General features: G+C 45.1%; 1 protein-coding gene across 7 annotated transcripts in view; it reads left to right on the forward strand.

The window, feature by feature from the left end:
- The first annotated feature begins 3187 nt into the window (after nt 1–3187).
- TLN2 (talin 2) overlaps nt 3188–15098 on the forward strand; it is a 395955-nt gene continuing 384044 nt past the window's right edge. For 3 of the 7 annotated variants that reach the window (XM_074366233.1, XM_074366231.1, XM_074366236.1), the window contains exon 1: nt 3189–3384. The gene's annotated coding sequence lies outside the window, so the exon portion shown is untranslated. Of the gene's footprint in view, nt 3385–4230; nt 4831–15098 lie in introns of those variants that run through there. The other 4 variants (XM_074366234.1, XM_074366232.1, XM_074366237.1 and 1 more) reach the window with 2 other exon arrangements.

Genomic DNA, 15098 nt, shown 5'->3' on the forward strand with positions numbered 1-15098 from the left:
AACTTATTAATTGTACGCTGTGCTGAAACTCAGATAATATTCTCCCTATAATTATTAGGTAATATTTTCTCCTAGAACTTATAATTAGAAAGGAGATGGAGAGATTTCTATAAATCTAGAAATGTCAAATGAGAATAGAAGCCCAAGTATCTTGTTTTCATCTCTGGTTCTGAGTAACAGGCAGTTTCCAGAAAATGTGGTTCCCACTTCCGCCTTGCTCCCAGGAGTGGATAAAACAATTTGGAAAGGCGGAAAAATATCATGAACTGTTGTGTATTTTACCAAGGAAGCCCCAGAACATACAGCACAAAATATGATCTTATAAACAAAAGTAGAACAAAATACTTGGTGGAATTTCTTTTTGCTCTTCAATATGGGCACAGTTGGGTTGGCTCAGGTATGTACATGTGTAGACAGAAAGTCAGCAGATTAGGGCTAACAGTGCAATGGGTGGAGTAGAGCAATTTCTTAGCATTTGGCTCCTTAGCACCAAGCAAGTCTGGCTTGGTCTTTATAGCTCTAGCTTGTGGTAAGAATGGGTTTGCATTCCAGATACATTTATAGGTGACTAAGATGTTCTCTTTTTATTTTCCCCAATACTGCAGTTTTTATTCACACACAATGTTTATCTTTCCAGTCCTTAGTGATCTGCTTGGCAGGAACTGGGACAGTATGAAGGCTTGGTAAATTACTTAATGGAATGAGTTTTATTGCAGGCCCCAGATACCCTAAGATACACTGCCACCATGTTTTCTTCTGCTGGATGGAGATAAAAACCTAAGAATGTGAACTTAATTGGGTCAGATGTTTTGCTGGTCTACAATGAATTATGATCACTGTGACTAGTAAAGAGAGACACTACTAATAGCTGACTCTAAATTTAGAAATAACTATCTTTTAAGGTCTAGAGAAGCCTGTTTCAGGGCAATTACTGTAGGTTACTGGTAAAATCAATTTTACCTCTACTGAGGAGGTTGTTGAAAAAATATACCACTAGGCAATAGAATGGTTAGAGTTGGTCTTTCTAAAGAAATAGTAAATGGCCTTGAGGTCCTAAGAGAGGTTAGAGAAACTGAGACACGATAAAAATAGGTGAATTGTCCAAAGTCAGTTATTTAGAAGCTAGGACTAAAAGCAAAGAATTCTAGGATTGACGTTCTTATAAGGGAAAAGTGTATGATTGATCTCAGAAAGCCACAAATAGTATTAATTGCATAAATAAGGCACAAGTCTTCGGACACCTGCACCTCACTGCTCTGAATGTCTCAGACTTAACTGCTATTTAGAAAAGTGTAAAATTCCAGAACTAAACCAAGGCTATAAACTCTACAACATGTTAGTGTCCCAGGATTACATTGACAGTGTCACAGGAGAGATGACTTTTCAGGTATCTCAGGAACTAGCCAAGTAGACAGTGAATAAATATGCATTTTAATGAATAAGTATTCATTGTGCAACTTCTATGTGCCAGGCCCTCTTTTAGGCACAGAGGTTCAGATAAAATCCTTGCTCTTGTGGAGTGTACCTTCTAATACTAAATGCCATCTCATTGGCAGGTAGTGGAAGAGCATGGGATCCTTTGAGAAGGGGGAATTAAGTGATGGAAAATCTTGAAATCCAGGTTGGGGAAAACACCCCTGATTTTGAGATGCTTGACAGGAAGCCATTGGGCCTTGTGAACTGAGGACTAAGCGGAAAGGAAAGACTTTATTTGCAATCAATTTTTCTCTTCGTCTCGAATAGCTTCTGACATAAACCTGTCATTTAAGCTATAAAAATATGGTTGCTCTTTGTCAGTAAACCAAGGGACAATTTAGGTGGCATTAATTTAATGAGCTTATTACCAATCTCTTACAGAAATCAATAAACATTTACTTTTTAACCATCCCCTGAGGTTATTGTTAGACTAGTGAATGTCTAAAAAGGTGTGGTGAACAGAAACATTCTTCCTGTGCAATCAGAAACAGTCTGTGCCTTGCAACTTTTAGGACTTTCTCAAGTTGCCAGTTAATTGGTTCTCTGACTGTGCTTTTTGATTTATAAAGTTAATTCTCTACAATAAGTTACAATTCTGTACGCCAATGTTATAAAGACCTCTGCGGTCATAATAAAATCAAGTTCATCAACCCAGACAAGAACATGCTATTGTTCTTACAGAGTGTCCAGTCTTATCCCAATGTCCCAATGGGCTTCTTCAAGATAGTTTCAATTTATATAACCTCCAGTTCATAGGGACAAAAGTTTCAAGTTCTGAGAAACACTGAAAAGTTGCAGTAGTTTCATTTTTGAGTAACTAAAGAGGTTTGCTATGTATTTCTTGGGAAAAGGGGTTAATTTTGGTCATTTTATTTTGGGATGAAAAAAATGCCTGATTTTTTCTGATTTACAATTGGTTTTTTTTTTTTTTTTGAGTTACAAAAGTAACGTGTCCCTTACAGAGAAATCAGAAACTAGAACTAAGCAGAAAAAAATCATCCACAATTCCATCAGTCACTGAGACCTATTTAGCATCTTAGTGTTTATGTGTCCAGTCTTTTCTCTTTCCACGTAACAGTATTTAAAAACTGGGATCACATGGTACGCAATGTTTTGTGATGTGTCTCTTGGCTTCCTTAATAAACTTCAAATTGTTTCATGGCAATCTACATTTCCTAATGAGTGTGTAGATTTGAGAGACATATAATTGACTTTATTTAAGACCACAGTAGGCAGGAGAATTTTTTTTTTTTCTTAAGAATTTAACAGAGTACGTCCCCTCATCCCTGAAGCCGTTCTCTAAATCCCTAAGTGACCTCAGACCAGCCGAGTTTCGATGTCGGCGTATACAACACGTGCAGAGAGGGATAATCTCGCTTCGGGTTCCTGCCGACAGCCCACCAGGGTCCTCCCGTCCGAACCGAACCTCGGTTCCTCCTGCGGCTGGCTAGTGGTCGGGGGAAGCGCTCTGCGACCCCAAGGGCCCCATTCCCCAAGACGCCGCATCCCCTCCCCCGCCCTCACACAGCGGAATCGGAGACGTGCGACAGCTCAGCTGGCGCGTCGCCTTGCCTCGCGGGCCTTCCCAGCACCGGACGTCGGGCTGGAGACCCACGAGGGGCCAGCGGGAGCCTGGGCCGGCCCAGCCCCGGTGCCGCGCTGCGCCGCGGCCGGACCGGAGCCGCGCGGGGCCGCGCCGTCCCCGAGTGATGACGCGCTTCCTGCCCTCCCGGCGCTCCAGGGCCGTGCGCTCGCGCTCGCCCTCGGCTCTTGTTCCGCGCCTGGAGCCAGCGGCGGCGGCAGCGGCTGAGGCGGCTGCGGGAGCGGAGCGGTCGCCGGGCGCGCGGGGGGACGCCGGCTGCACTCCGGGGCAGGCGGTCTGCAATGAGACAGTAAATGCATCCCCCGGTAAGGCGCACGGCTCACTCGGGTTTTCCTCTTCCTCCAGCTGCATGCACGTTGCATGAATTTCTCGTCTTTTCCCTTCCCTCTACAGAAGGAAAATGTGGGTGGCTTTTCCCTTCCTTTTGCATTTCGTGAGTGATGCCAATGCAGAGAAAACCCCGAAAAGCTCCCAGATTTGATGTTCTAGGAGAGCTTTTTGCAGGAAAATAAAAATAAAATAAAATTACTGCACCTGTCTATTGCACATGTATGTTTTACTGCACTGGACCCGGGCGCCGCCGTTTGCGAACAGCCTCGCAGCCGGCGCCTGAGAGCGGATTCTTAGTCGTGGGCAGAGGGTCCCCTCCGGGGCTCCCGCTGGGTTTCCGGTAACTGGGCTTTGAAAAGCGGCCCCGCCTGCATGGAGTGTCCCCTCGGCCCCAGCCGGGCCCCTGCGCCAGGAGAGTTGGCGCGGGCGGAGCGGCTTCATTCCAGCACTGGTCGCCCCGACTCCAGCGCCACTTTGCAAACAAGTCTCCGGCCGAGGCTCCGAGCAAAGACAGCCGGCCAGTGCGGAGCGCCTTTCCCAGTTCCGGACTCTCCGACCTGCCGATTCTACGACTCTCCTTTACTTGGCAGTCTCACCACCAGCAAACTGCTGGCCGCTGAGGGACCGGGGCAGCGCCGGGCTGAGAGCGAGAGCAGGGTTGGGATTCAGTGCCGCTGGACGAGGGGCGCCCTCTCCTTCTTCGGCCCCACGAGCTGAAATTTCGCGCCCACCGGGAGCATGGGGTTCTAGAGACTGGAATTTCGGGATTCCTTGAGGGGACAGAGGAGCGACGTTTGAGGGCGCCATATTTTCAGTGGGTCCTGCCTGCGGAGGGGAGGGGGCGAACAGTTGGTGGGCCCCGGGGAGAGCGCGGCGCCCCCGCAGGAGAGGCTGGTGCGGCTTTCCCCCGGAAAGTTTGCGCGCCCAGGCCGGCACGGAGGCGGCCCCGCAGGGCGCGCACGGCGCCTGTCCCCGCAAGGGCGCACGGGCTGCAGCGCGTCGCCAGGCCGGCCCGCCGGGGTGGAGGGCCGAGAGCCGCCGTCAGGGACTGCGCGCTCGGCTCGCCTCCTTCCCCTGTCGGGCTCGGAGGCACGAGGAACACGCCCCTCTCCCGCCGCCGCGGCCGCCCGGGCGCTCCGCGGAAGCCGTGCGCTCGGCCGCATCCTCCGGCCCGGCGCGGGTGCGGAGCGTTTTCCCGGCGCCTGGGTCCGCGTGGGCGCCTGGCAGCCCACCGGGGCTCACTCCCCACGGAGAGGAGGCGCCCAGGTTATCGCCTCAGGGCGGACGGCCTGGCTCGCGGTGGCCCCGGGGCCGAAGACCAGCCCGAGCCTCCTCTCGTCTCCCTGGCTGCGGCGGCGACAGCAGCAGCGCCCGCGGCTGCGTGCTCGGCTGTCGCAGCGATGCCAGCTCGTGGAGGCGAGGTAAGGGGGGCGTTTCCAGAAGTTGGGGCTTCGGGTGACGCGTGGGGAAACTTGGATTTTTGCTGCCCGTAAAGAGCCTGGGTGACTTGGGGAAAGGAAGTTGATTCAGAATCCCAGTGGTGAAAACTAACCTCTGGTTATTTCCAGAAGATGAGAGGGATGAGCTGTGTTGGCGTTGTCCAAGATGCAGTTAAAGACAGGAGAGTAGGGATGATGTTCTGGAAACTTGGATCCCCAAATATACATAACTTACAAGCAGTCTGGTGCTCTGAGTATTGCTTACTATGGCTTCTCATAGTCCCTAGGGGTGCTGAGTTGTGGCATTCGTCACGTTGCCCGCAGTCCTTTTTCCAGAGCTTGGAGTTGGCGAGTCCTCAGGAGTGGAGCGGTGGGGACTATTTACTTTCGAAATAGACTGTGATCTCTGCTTTGTGAAGGGGCAGGCGAAGGGCGTGTCTGTTGACCTACAGTTCGCTGGCAGGAACGTGTCAGCCTTTCTCCTTGGCATTTTACTGAGACGATGCCATGGGATTGAGGTCATGTCAGCACTTTGGGGCTTCATCATTGGAGAGGCTACAAGGGATCACAGAGGGGATGTAGGGGAAGAGGGGAGGCTTTCATCTCGGAGATGTGCCCCGTGATGTCAGGAATTAGGCTGCTTTTGTGTCTGTTCACTTCATTAAATGCTTCCAGTGAGACGGTCAGCCATTGAGTTTCCTAGGTTTTATCTTTCTTGTTGGCTGATTTGGGTTATCTGCGAAAATCCTGGAGGGGCGGTGGATGTGAGCAGACAAATGGCCTTGAGGGAGGAGGGATACCTGCAGGAATGCTAATTGTTTTTCACTAAGCCCTAGAATTGTGGAGAACACCCAGAGCCCAAGATACATTTGTCTAAAATTAGCGTAACTAATTTAGGAGAGAATCAAATCCGTTGCTGAAATCCTCCATCCCTTTTGTAAAGTTCCCAGTCTTAGAAGTCGTGCCTTGAATCAACAGAAACACAGGGCTCCTCAGACTGGAGGAGTCACAGGTTTCTCTCTGCCTTTGTACCCACTCAGGTAATCAAGGAGATACTACAGAGTTTTATTAGTTTCTGTTTTTGGCACTGATGCTGTGCTTCTACCTCCAAAGGGAAAGTGAGCATTTTTAACTTGACCCTGATGAATGAATGAGTTATTGGGGATATTCTTTATAAGCATAGGCTTGTGTATATGTGGCTTGAATTTACCTACTGTTGAATCTACTTGTTCATGGTTTTTCAAACACTGTTTCTTAAGTATTTTTAAGTCAGGTTTAGAAAGAGGATGTGTGTGTGTGTGTGTGTGTGTGTGTGTGTGTGTGTGTTGTTTCTAGTCCAGTTTCTTTTATATCTCAGAATTACACTGATTTCCCCCAATCCTCCACCCCTGGCTCCTAGCAGATCATTTGTTCCCAAGAGCAGTTAAAGATGGTGATGAATAATCTAAATTTTTACCAATTATATTCAGAAAAAAAAAGTTTATACATCTAAAGATGTACTTACTCATTTTAGGATTGTACTTTGTAACTACGTCTGTCACATTTTTCTTGGATGTGCTAAACATGTAATAAACATTTAAAAAGAGAAGTTTTTTTTTAAAGCTGAAATAAAAAAAATTAGAAAAGAGGAGCTTTATTGCAAATGCTTCAATCTTCATTCGCAAGTTTGCTACCTTAATATTTATTTATTTATTTGTGCCTCTCTAAACAAAGTGTTATAAATTGTGTTTTGTTGCCTCTTGCTTCTTTTTTTTTATAACTTCATGGCTAGATCAAAGTTCCTGCATTTTTTTTTTTTCCTATTAAGAAGATGTTGTAACTTCAGGAGGTTAGGAAATGCCTATTCGTTTTGGAGAGTTGCCTATCAAGTTACCAGGCTGTGTGGTGTGTGTTGAGGTGTGTGTGTGGCGTGCTCAGACTCGTGGGACGGTGTCTAAAACTTTGTGATCTGTGACATAACTGCTCCAGAACTTTTGAGTCATAATGTTTTCTTGGAGATTTTAGGTGGTGTTTAGCCAATGCAGGAAGTACTAAAAAAGAGTTAAATAATTCAAAGTTACTTTTATTGGGTAAAAAAAAAAATTAAAGACAAGAAGGAAAACTAAATAAGCAGGATCAGAATTACAGCTTAACATACCCAACTGGTGCCTTTTTAATTACAGTACTTTCCCCCAGAACTTTTTAATCCTATTACTTTTATATTTAATAAGGAGGCTAGTTAAAACATAGCAAAACAGAACTATTATAAATAATGGGGATAAATGTTGGGTATAACCAGATGTTTTGCCTAAAGTTAAAAGAGTTAAGGAATCTGAACTCTGTCAAACTCCCCTTGCAGGACCCCCCATCCCCCCCACCCCATTAGCAGGAGATTTTGAAAGGCAAACAAATCTCAGATGGAGATGGAGTCAGAAAAAAAAAAGAAAGAAAAGAAAAAAAAGAACAGAATGTTTAAGGTAGGCTTCCCTTGTCCATTGACCAAACTAACAACCTGTCGCTTAGTGGCAGGTGCCATTTGAATGACAACTGGTGGATAAGGCTGAGTCCAAAAATGCTTTGGTTTTAAGAGCCTTTGTTTATGTACCACCCAGAGCTATGAATTAAGACTGAGGTCTTTTGCCACCCATTTCACAGTAGATTGTCAGAGTAGCGCCAGGACTGTGGTTTTGTTTTTCCCTTAACCAACAATTTAATTTCAGCCAAAGTGATGCTGGTCTGAATATGCAGAACAAGTAACGAATATCTGTATTTCCTTCTACTCTTCTAGCCGCACTCTTAACAAAATTCTCCAAGCCTGCTATTCACTTATTCAGCGATTGTTTTTGAGAGCTTACCATGTACTTCATGCATTGAAGACCTCCCCTGGCCCCACCCCACACACTGAGTTCCTAGAGGGTGATATTATTTTATGCTGAACATATCTGGTAGATTCCAGGGGAAGGGATTACTGTGAGATTAAATAGTACTTGAAGGACCACAGGATCAAAGATACGCAAAGGATATGAACAGGCAAGTCTCAAGAGAAGAGACCCAAATGCTCATAAACATGTGAAAAGATTCTCAACCAACATATTGGTTGGGGAAATGCAAATTAAAAAAACTAAGAGATTTGTTTTCTGTTCATCCACTTAATCCATGTTTTGAAGATTGGTATTATCTTCTGTTAGATAGGTTGGGGGCAACCCTCAGACACTTGGTGGGAGTATGAATTGGTGCAGCCTTTAGGGTAAGCAGACTGTTTCTGTGAACCTTTGGAACATACATGCCATATGAACCAGCAGTCTTATATTTGGAACCCTTTCTTAGAGAATTAAAAACATCAGCGTGTCGAGATCTGTGTGTGAGGATGTTTATTGAAGGATTATTACAGAAAGTAAACTGGAAGCAACGTGATTGTCCATCAGTAGGATGAATAAAATAGTGTGCAGATACTATGGATTGTTTTGTGAAGGATGTCTGTGAGATATTGAATGTAAATGAAAGCGAGTTGCAGAATATTGTATGTAATATGATCCTATTTCTGATTTAAAAAAGAAGAAACCCTATGTGTATGACCTTGGGGAAAGATGTAGAAGGACAAAGCAAATTTAATATTGTTTAAAACTGACAGTGGGGCAAAAGGGTGATTAACTTGCTCTCTGTGCACTTTGAATGGTTTACTTGCTCAAACATGCAGGCTTTTCTATATGAAAATGCTTTATAATATTATTTGGTTAATGAATAAGAAATTCATCTGGAACCATTTTAGAAACAAAAGCTGGGCAATATCATGTTTTCTCTGATGCCTTCTGTAGCAATCTCTTGTGTCTTTGGAAACTTTCAGTTAATTATCTTATAAAATCTTGAGATTTCCCAACTTTAAGTAAATTCCTTCAACGTAAGTGATGGCTTCAGGAAAAGCTGTTTGCCTCTGTCTCCCAGGAGAGTGGTGACAGGAAGAGGTCGTGAAAGCTCTTAGCAAACGGTCTCCTTTTCCTTGACTTTCTCTGATCCAGCTCTGAGGGAAGACCAGTGGCGGTCCTTGCAGGGGAGATTTTCTGGCCAACTGAAGAGTCTTCCTGGAAAGGAGCAGCATCTCGTCAAACTTGGTTTTCCTGAGGCCCAGGGAGATGCTGTTAATTGGTGGTGCTGGCGTTTGAACCTAGGTGAACTCTCTCCACATTCTCTTTAGTTCAGCTGATTGCTCTGCCGGTACCACATCTCAGTGATGTGATGTTGAAACTTAATAGAATTTGAATTCTTGGCATTTGGTACCAAAAAAAAAAAAAAAAAAAAAAAAAAAAAAATCAAACGTTACAGTTTCCAAGCAGTGGAATCTCCATTCACATTTTTAAAACTGTGAATCTCCATTCACATACCACATGACCCTGTGAATGCTGGTGGGAGACTCAGAATCTTAGCCCACTGGAAGCCAGGGCTTCGCTGCATAATATGAAAACCATGGCTTAGATTCAGTGGTTTCCAGGTGAGAATGCCTCAGAATCACCCGGAGGGCTTGTTAAAATCTACGGTTTTGGATTCTGCAAGTCTTGGGTGGGGGTCTGGTAATTTGCATTTTTTAATTTGCACAAGTTCCCAGGTGATGCTGATCTTGTTGATCTTGCTGGTCGTGGACCACGCTTTGAGAACCACTGGTGTACAGGAACAGCTTCTTCTGTTGTACAGATCTCGTATTCTTGCCCAGCCATGCTCTGCCCTTCCATGGATGAAAGTTAAAATGCCCATCAAGGCAAGTTAATTTAATTTTATCAGGTTCACCAAGCTGGGAAAAAGAAATATTTGAGTTACATTACTTAACTTGTCTGTATCTTTTGTAGGTGTTTCATAGATGGATGTTTGTGTTTAATCAACAGTGAAAGTGAGAGTTCAGGGTACTTTAAATATTCTCTAAGGGATTCTCATGGGAAAGCAGGGAAGACTGTTAGTCTCTGGTTCCTGGTGTTTGTTTGTTTTTACGTATATACATATTCAAGATTTGATGTCATTGATTCTTTTTAATAAAAAGTTGGCTACATGTGAAGGGTATTGTGAAGAACATGGTGACCAGATGCTAAATGTTACTAAAATTGTTGTAATCTAATCATTGGTGCATTTTGCGGGGCAGGATGAAATTAAATACAAGTCATTAATTTCAACAAGTGTTTATTACAGTGTTGCCAGAGGGGACATATTTCTAACAGTGCTTACCAGTGACACATAAGTGCTTGGCTGTGCTCGGGGACCCTCAAGAGGCGTGGCTGACCTGAAGCTCAAGGAGAAGGTTCCCTGAGAGGCTCCGCACTAGCGGATCCCCTAAATTTAAAATTCCTTAGTAGATAAAAACATGTTCTCTTTTCAGCCACTTAATTTTAGTGCCTTTATTCTTTTCTAATGATTACACATGTAAGTTACAAGCAAAGCAAGATTGGTTGTGCCTAGTGGAGTGGATGAACAAAAGTGAAACGGGAGGGAAATTTTCCCGAAGGAAGTCGTACTTAAGCTGGGCCTTGGAGGGTGGGCCTCTTCTGCTGGGTCCTCTACCCTGGCTGCACATGGGAATCACCTGGGGATTCTACTTAATTGGTCTCAGTGGGGCCTGGGCATTGGTGGGTAAGTTCTCCAGGGAATTCTAATACGTTGTCAGGGTAGAGAACACTCATCTACAGTCCGGGGTCACACCACGTCATTCTTTGGAGATTCCATACATCTGTCCCACAGTCTCCTCCCACCAACGTTTTTGGTGACTTGAACATCTATGTAGATTGTCCACCCAACTCAGTCCTTTGACCAACTCTATCCTTTGACCAACTTTTTTTTTTTAATTGACATATAGTCGGTTTACAGTGTGTTAATTTCTGGTGTACAGCATAGTGATTTAGTTAGACATATATATATTTCATTTCATATTTTTCATTATATTACAAGGTATCGATTATAGTTCCCTGGGCTGCACAGTAGGGCCTTGCCGTTTATCTGTTTTATATACAGTAGTTAGTATTTGCAAATCTTGAACTCCCAATTTATTCCTGCCCACTGCCTCCCCCCGCCGCCCCACTGCCACTGCCGTAACCATGTTTGTTTTCTATGTCCATGAGTCTGTTTCTCTTTGGTAAATAAGTTCATGTGTGTCCTTTTTTTAGATTCCACATATAAGTAGTATCATGTGTTATTTGTCTTTCTCTTTCTGGCTTCACTTAGTATGACAGTCTCCTGATTTATCTATGTTGCTGCAAATGGCATTATTTTATTATTTTTTTATTGCTGAGTAGTATTCCACTGTGTGTGTGTGTGTGTGTGTGTGTGTGTGTGTGTGTGTGTGTGTGTGTGTATAAATATATAAAACAACTTCTTTAGCCAGTCATTTGTCAATGGACATTTGGGTTGCTTCCATGTCTTGGCTGTTGCAAATAGTGCCGCTGTGAACATTGGGGTGCTTATTATCTTTTTGAATTAGTTTCTTCCAGATACATCCTCAGGAGTGGGATTGCTGGATCATAGGATATGACCAGCTCTCTTTTAGTTATCGTCTCTTCTCTCTACTTCAGCCGTCCCCCCCATGATTATCTCTAGGCTGCTGGTTCTCAACAGTTTTGCCACCCAGAGGATATTTGGCAATACAGAGAGATTTTTGTCTGTCACAACTTGCAGGCAAGAATGGGTGCTACTGGCATCTAGTGAGCAGAGGCCAGGGATGCTGCTAGACCCCCTACAATGCACAGGAGAGGCCCCACAACAGAGAATATATGATCTAAAATGTGAGCAGTGCCATGGTAGAGAAACCCTGCCCTGGAGTCCTGGGAATTTTTTAAACCCTGATCCATAGGCAAAGTACAGCTTACGAGATGACCCAATATAAACACACGCAACTGAAACAACTTTTTTCTCTTTTACCTTATTCCTGTTAGTACCCAGTTCCACCTGGCCTTCACCCGACAAGGGATTTCGACCTGGTGACCCTTCTGCTTCTTCATTGTCCACCATCCCTCGCTTGGCCCCTCTACCTCCTCAGCGTAGATGCTTGCATACACCCTCAGCTTTCTTGACCAATTACTCCTTCATCACACTTTCCTGGGAAACCCCACCCTCTGTCCACCATGCTCCTGCCTTGGGCTGATGAATATGGCTGGAGAAAACCAGCCATCTGCATCGTCTTGCTTTTGATTTATGACCACAAACCTCAAGACAGACTCTTGGCACTGCCGAGCCCACTATGTTTCTGGCCCCACCCCACTCTCAGCTGATGGCCTGACATATTTCACTGAGAAAAAGGAAGCAATTAGTAACTAGTTTCATCATCTTCCCGTGCTAAATCTGCTAGCCGATCTGCACCAAAACCACACAGCCCTGGAACCACATGTGCAGCGCAGGCCGTTCCCTGTTGCACCCAGGGCTCTCACTCCTGCATGTATCTCTCTTCCCATCAGCATTGTCAGTTTGCTCCCTCGATGGAAAATCCCCATGAGAAACATGCTGTAGTATCTCCCATCTTAAGGGAAAAAGTGGCAACAACAAAACACTCTCCACCCTCTGTCCTAGTCAGCTTTTCTCCCAAGTCCTCCGTTCTCCCTTGTAAATATTTCCAAAAGAAGTGACATCCATTCTGCTCCATTTCCCACCTCTCATTCTTTCTTGAACCCAGCGTGGCTCTTGCCCCATCCCTTCACTGAAACCACACTTCGTCAGGTACCAGTGATAACCTAGTGGCCAGCTCTTAGTTGTCATCACCTGCAGACTCTTGGCTGATGTGGTCTCTTTGTGACACTGTCTTCACCTGGCTTCTACCCCACAATCCCCACCTGGTTCTCCTCCTACACCCAGGTTGCTCCAACTCCTCCTGCTCTCCTGCAGGACCTCCTCCTCCTGGCTTCTGAAAGTGGGGGCTGTTCTCTCACACTTCACTTAGGAGTCTGCTCCAGTGTCACCTCCTTAGAGGTCTCCCTGGCATCGCTGAGAGAGCCCCCACTCTCAGCCTCTTCCTTCATGTGATTTATCATTTCCTGATACTGACACACCTCGGAGACATTGTAGGTTCCATTCCAGACCAGCGCTATAAAGTGACTACTGAAATAAAAGTGAGTCACGTGAATTTTTTGGTTTCCCACTGCCTATGAAAGTTTTGCTTATGCTATACTGTAGCCTGTTAAGTGTGTAATAGTATCGCATCTACAGAAAACAATGTACCTGTCTTGATTTAAAAATACTTTAGTGCAAAAAAGTGCTAACTATCCTCTGTGCCTTCATATTTTTGCTGATGAAGAGTCTTGCTTCTATGTTGGTGGCTGCTGATCAGTTAGGGTGGTGGTTGCTTGAAGTTTGGAGTGGTTGTGGCCATATCTTAAAATAAGACAGCAGTGAAGTTTGCCCCATTGACTGACTCTTCCTTTCATGAACAGTGACTCTTTTGCATGCAGTGCTGTTTGATAGCATTTTACCCACAGTAGAACTTCTTTCAAAGTCGGAGTCTATTCTCTCAAACTCTGCCACTGCTTTATCAACTGAGTTATGTCATATTCTAAATCCTTTGTTGTCATTTCAACAATCTTCACAGCATCTTCACCAGGAACAGATTGCATCTCAAGAAACCACTTTCTTCGCTCATGCATAAAAAGCAGCTCCTCATCTGTGAAAGTCTTATCATGAGATTGCAATAATTCAGTCACATCAGCAGGCTGCACTTCTAATTCTCTTGCTGTTTCCACCACATCTGCAGTTACTTCCTCCTTTGAAATCTTGAACCCCTCATAGTCATCCATGGGGGTTGGAATCAGCTTCTTCCAAATTCCTGTTCATGTTGTTATTCTGACCTCTTCCCATGAATCACAAATGTTCTTAATGGCATCTGGTTGATGGAGCAGTCAGAACACACACATTTATTGATTAAAGCTGTCATCTTTTATGGGTGCAGTTCATGGTGCCGCAAAGCAATTACAATTATAACATCAAAGATCACCGATCACAGATCACTGTAACACATATAATAAAGTTGAAAAAGTTCAAAATATTGTGAGAACTACCACAGAGTGACGCAGAGACAGGAAATGAGCAAATGCTGTTGGCAAAGTGGTCCTGATAGACTTGCTCGATGCAGAGTTGCCTCACACATTTGATTCGTGAAAATGGCAGCGTCTGCAAAGTGTGGTAACACGAGGTCTGCCCATGTTCCATACGTGATCCATGTGTATCGCCTGTCTCGTGGCGTGTAAGCTCCGTGAGAGAAACCATCCCTGGCACTGTGTCCCCAAGTGTCCAGAACAATGCCTGGCACATGGTTGATACTCAACTTTTAATGAGTAATTGATGAGGAGGAAAACTTGCTGATTACACAGTTAGCCTTCTAGGAGGCAAAGTCAGTGTTTCCCAGATTGGAGCAAAGGAAGAGAGTAATGTGGAGGTGGAAAAGTGGTGTCTCTTGGGGGCAGATATTTTAGGTCATGTGCTGAGAGTTAGGAGTTCAAGTACTGAAGAATGAAGGCCATCCTTGTTAAATGCTTGTTGAGTGGTTGAAGGCACCTGCAGAGGACAGCACGACAGAGACAAACGGCTCTTGTTTTTTTTTATCTCTGTAAGAGGGGCACTTAAGCGTTCTGCTTGGTAACTTCTGGTGCTGGTTGAAGATGGGAAGTTCACCCGTCTTAAGTGTTTGTCGTTGACCTCGGTGCTCTGGTGAATTGTTTTGGTGCATCATTCGTCCCCAGAGTCCACTTGACCACGTGGAGAACTGTCTCTTTTTCCTCCTACGATGTTGGAGGTCCTATCTGAGTGAATTCCTGGATGGATAGGGTATTCTCTGCTTCCCTCTGCCCTGTTCTCCCAGGCAACCGGCTCCAAACATGGTGTGTTTAAATCAGGACCCCTCTCTTCTCTTTCTGTTTGCATCCTTCAAGACAGCCCATTTAGCTACTTGGCATCCGTGTCCAGGACCTAGTTTGATGTAAGTGAAGATATTTCCTGCATGTGGCCTGAGGTCACGCATGGCAAATCTTCCAAGGGGAGTGTGGATTATTCCTGGGTCTGAGAGATTACATCGAGGGCACTTTAAGAGGCTTAATTTTCTCCTTGAAGGGCTCTCCATTGGGCTCAGCACCTGGCACTCCTGGGCCCTCCCCGAGGGGTTGAAGGAGTTCTTCCTGCTGATAAGATGTCAGCCTCGGGCAGCCTGAGGTGCAGCCATGGAGCAGTCGGGCCTGGCACATCCTGGAAGAAGAGCAGGGTGATTTGAGGGAAATTTATTTTTATTATCAGTACTTAGTTTTTAATAAAGTGACCCTGAA

The sequence above is a fragment of the Camelus bactrianus genome, chromosome 6, assembly GCF_048773025.1.
Source record: "Camelus bactrianus isolate YW-2024 breed Bactrian camel chromosome 6, ASM4877302v1, whole genome shotgun sequence".
Taxonomy (NCBI): domain Eukaryota; kingdom Metazoa; phylum Chordata; class Mammalia; order Artiodactyla; family Camelidae; genus Camelus; species Camelus bactrianus.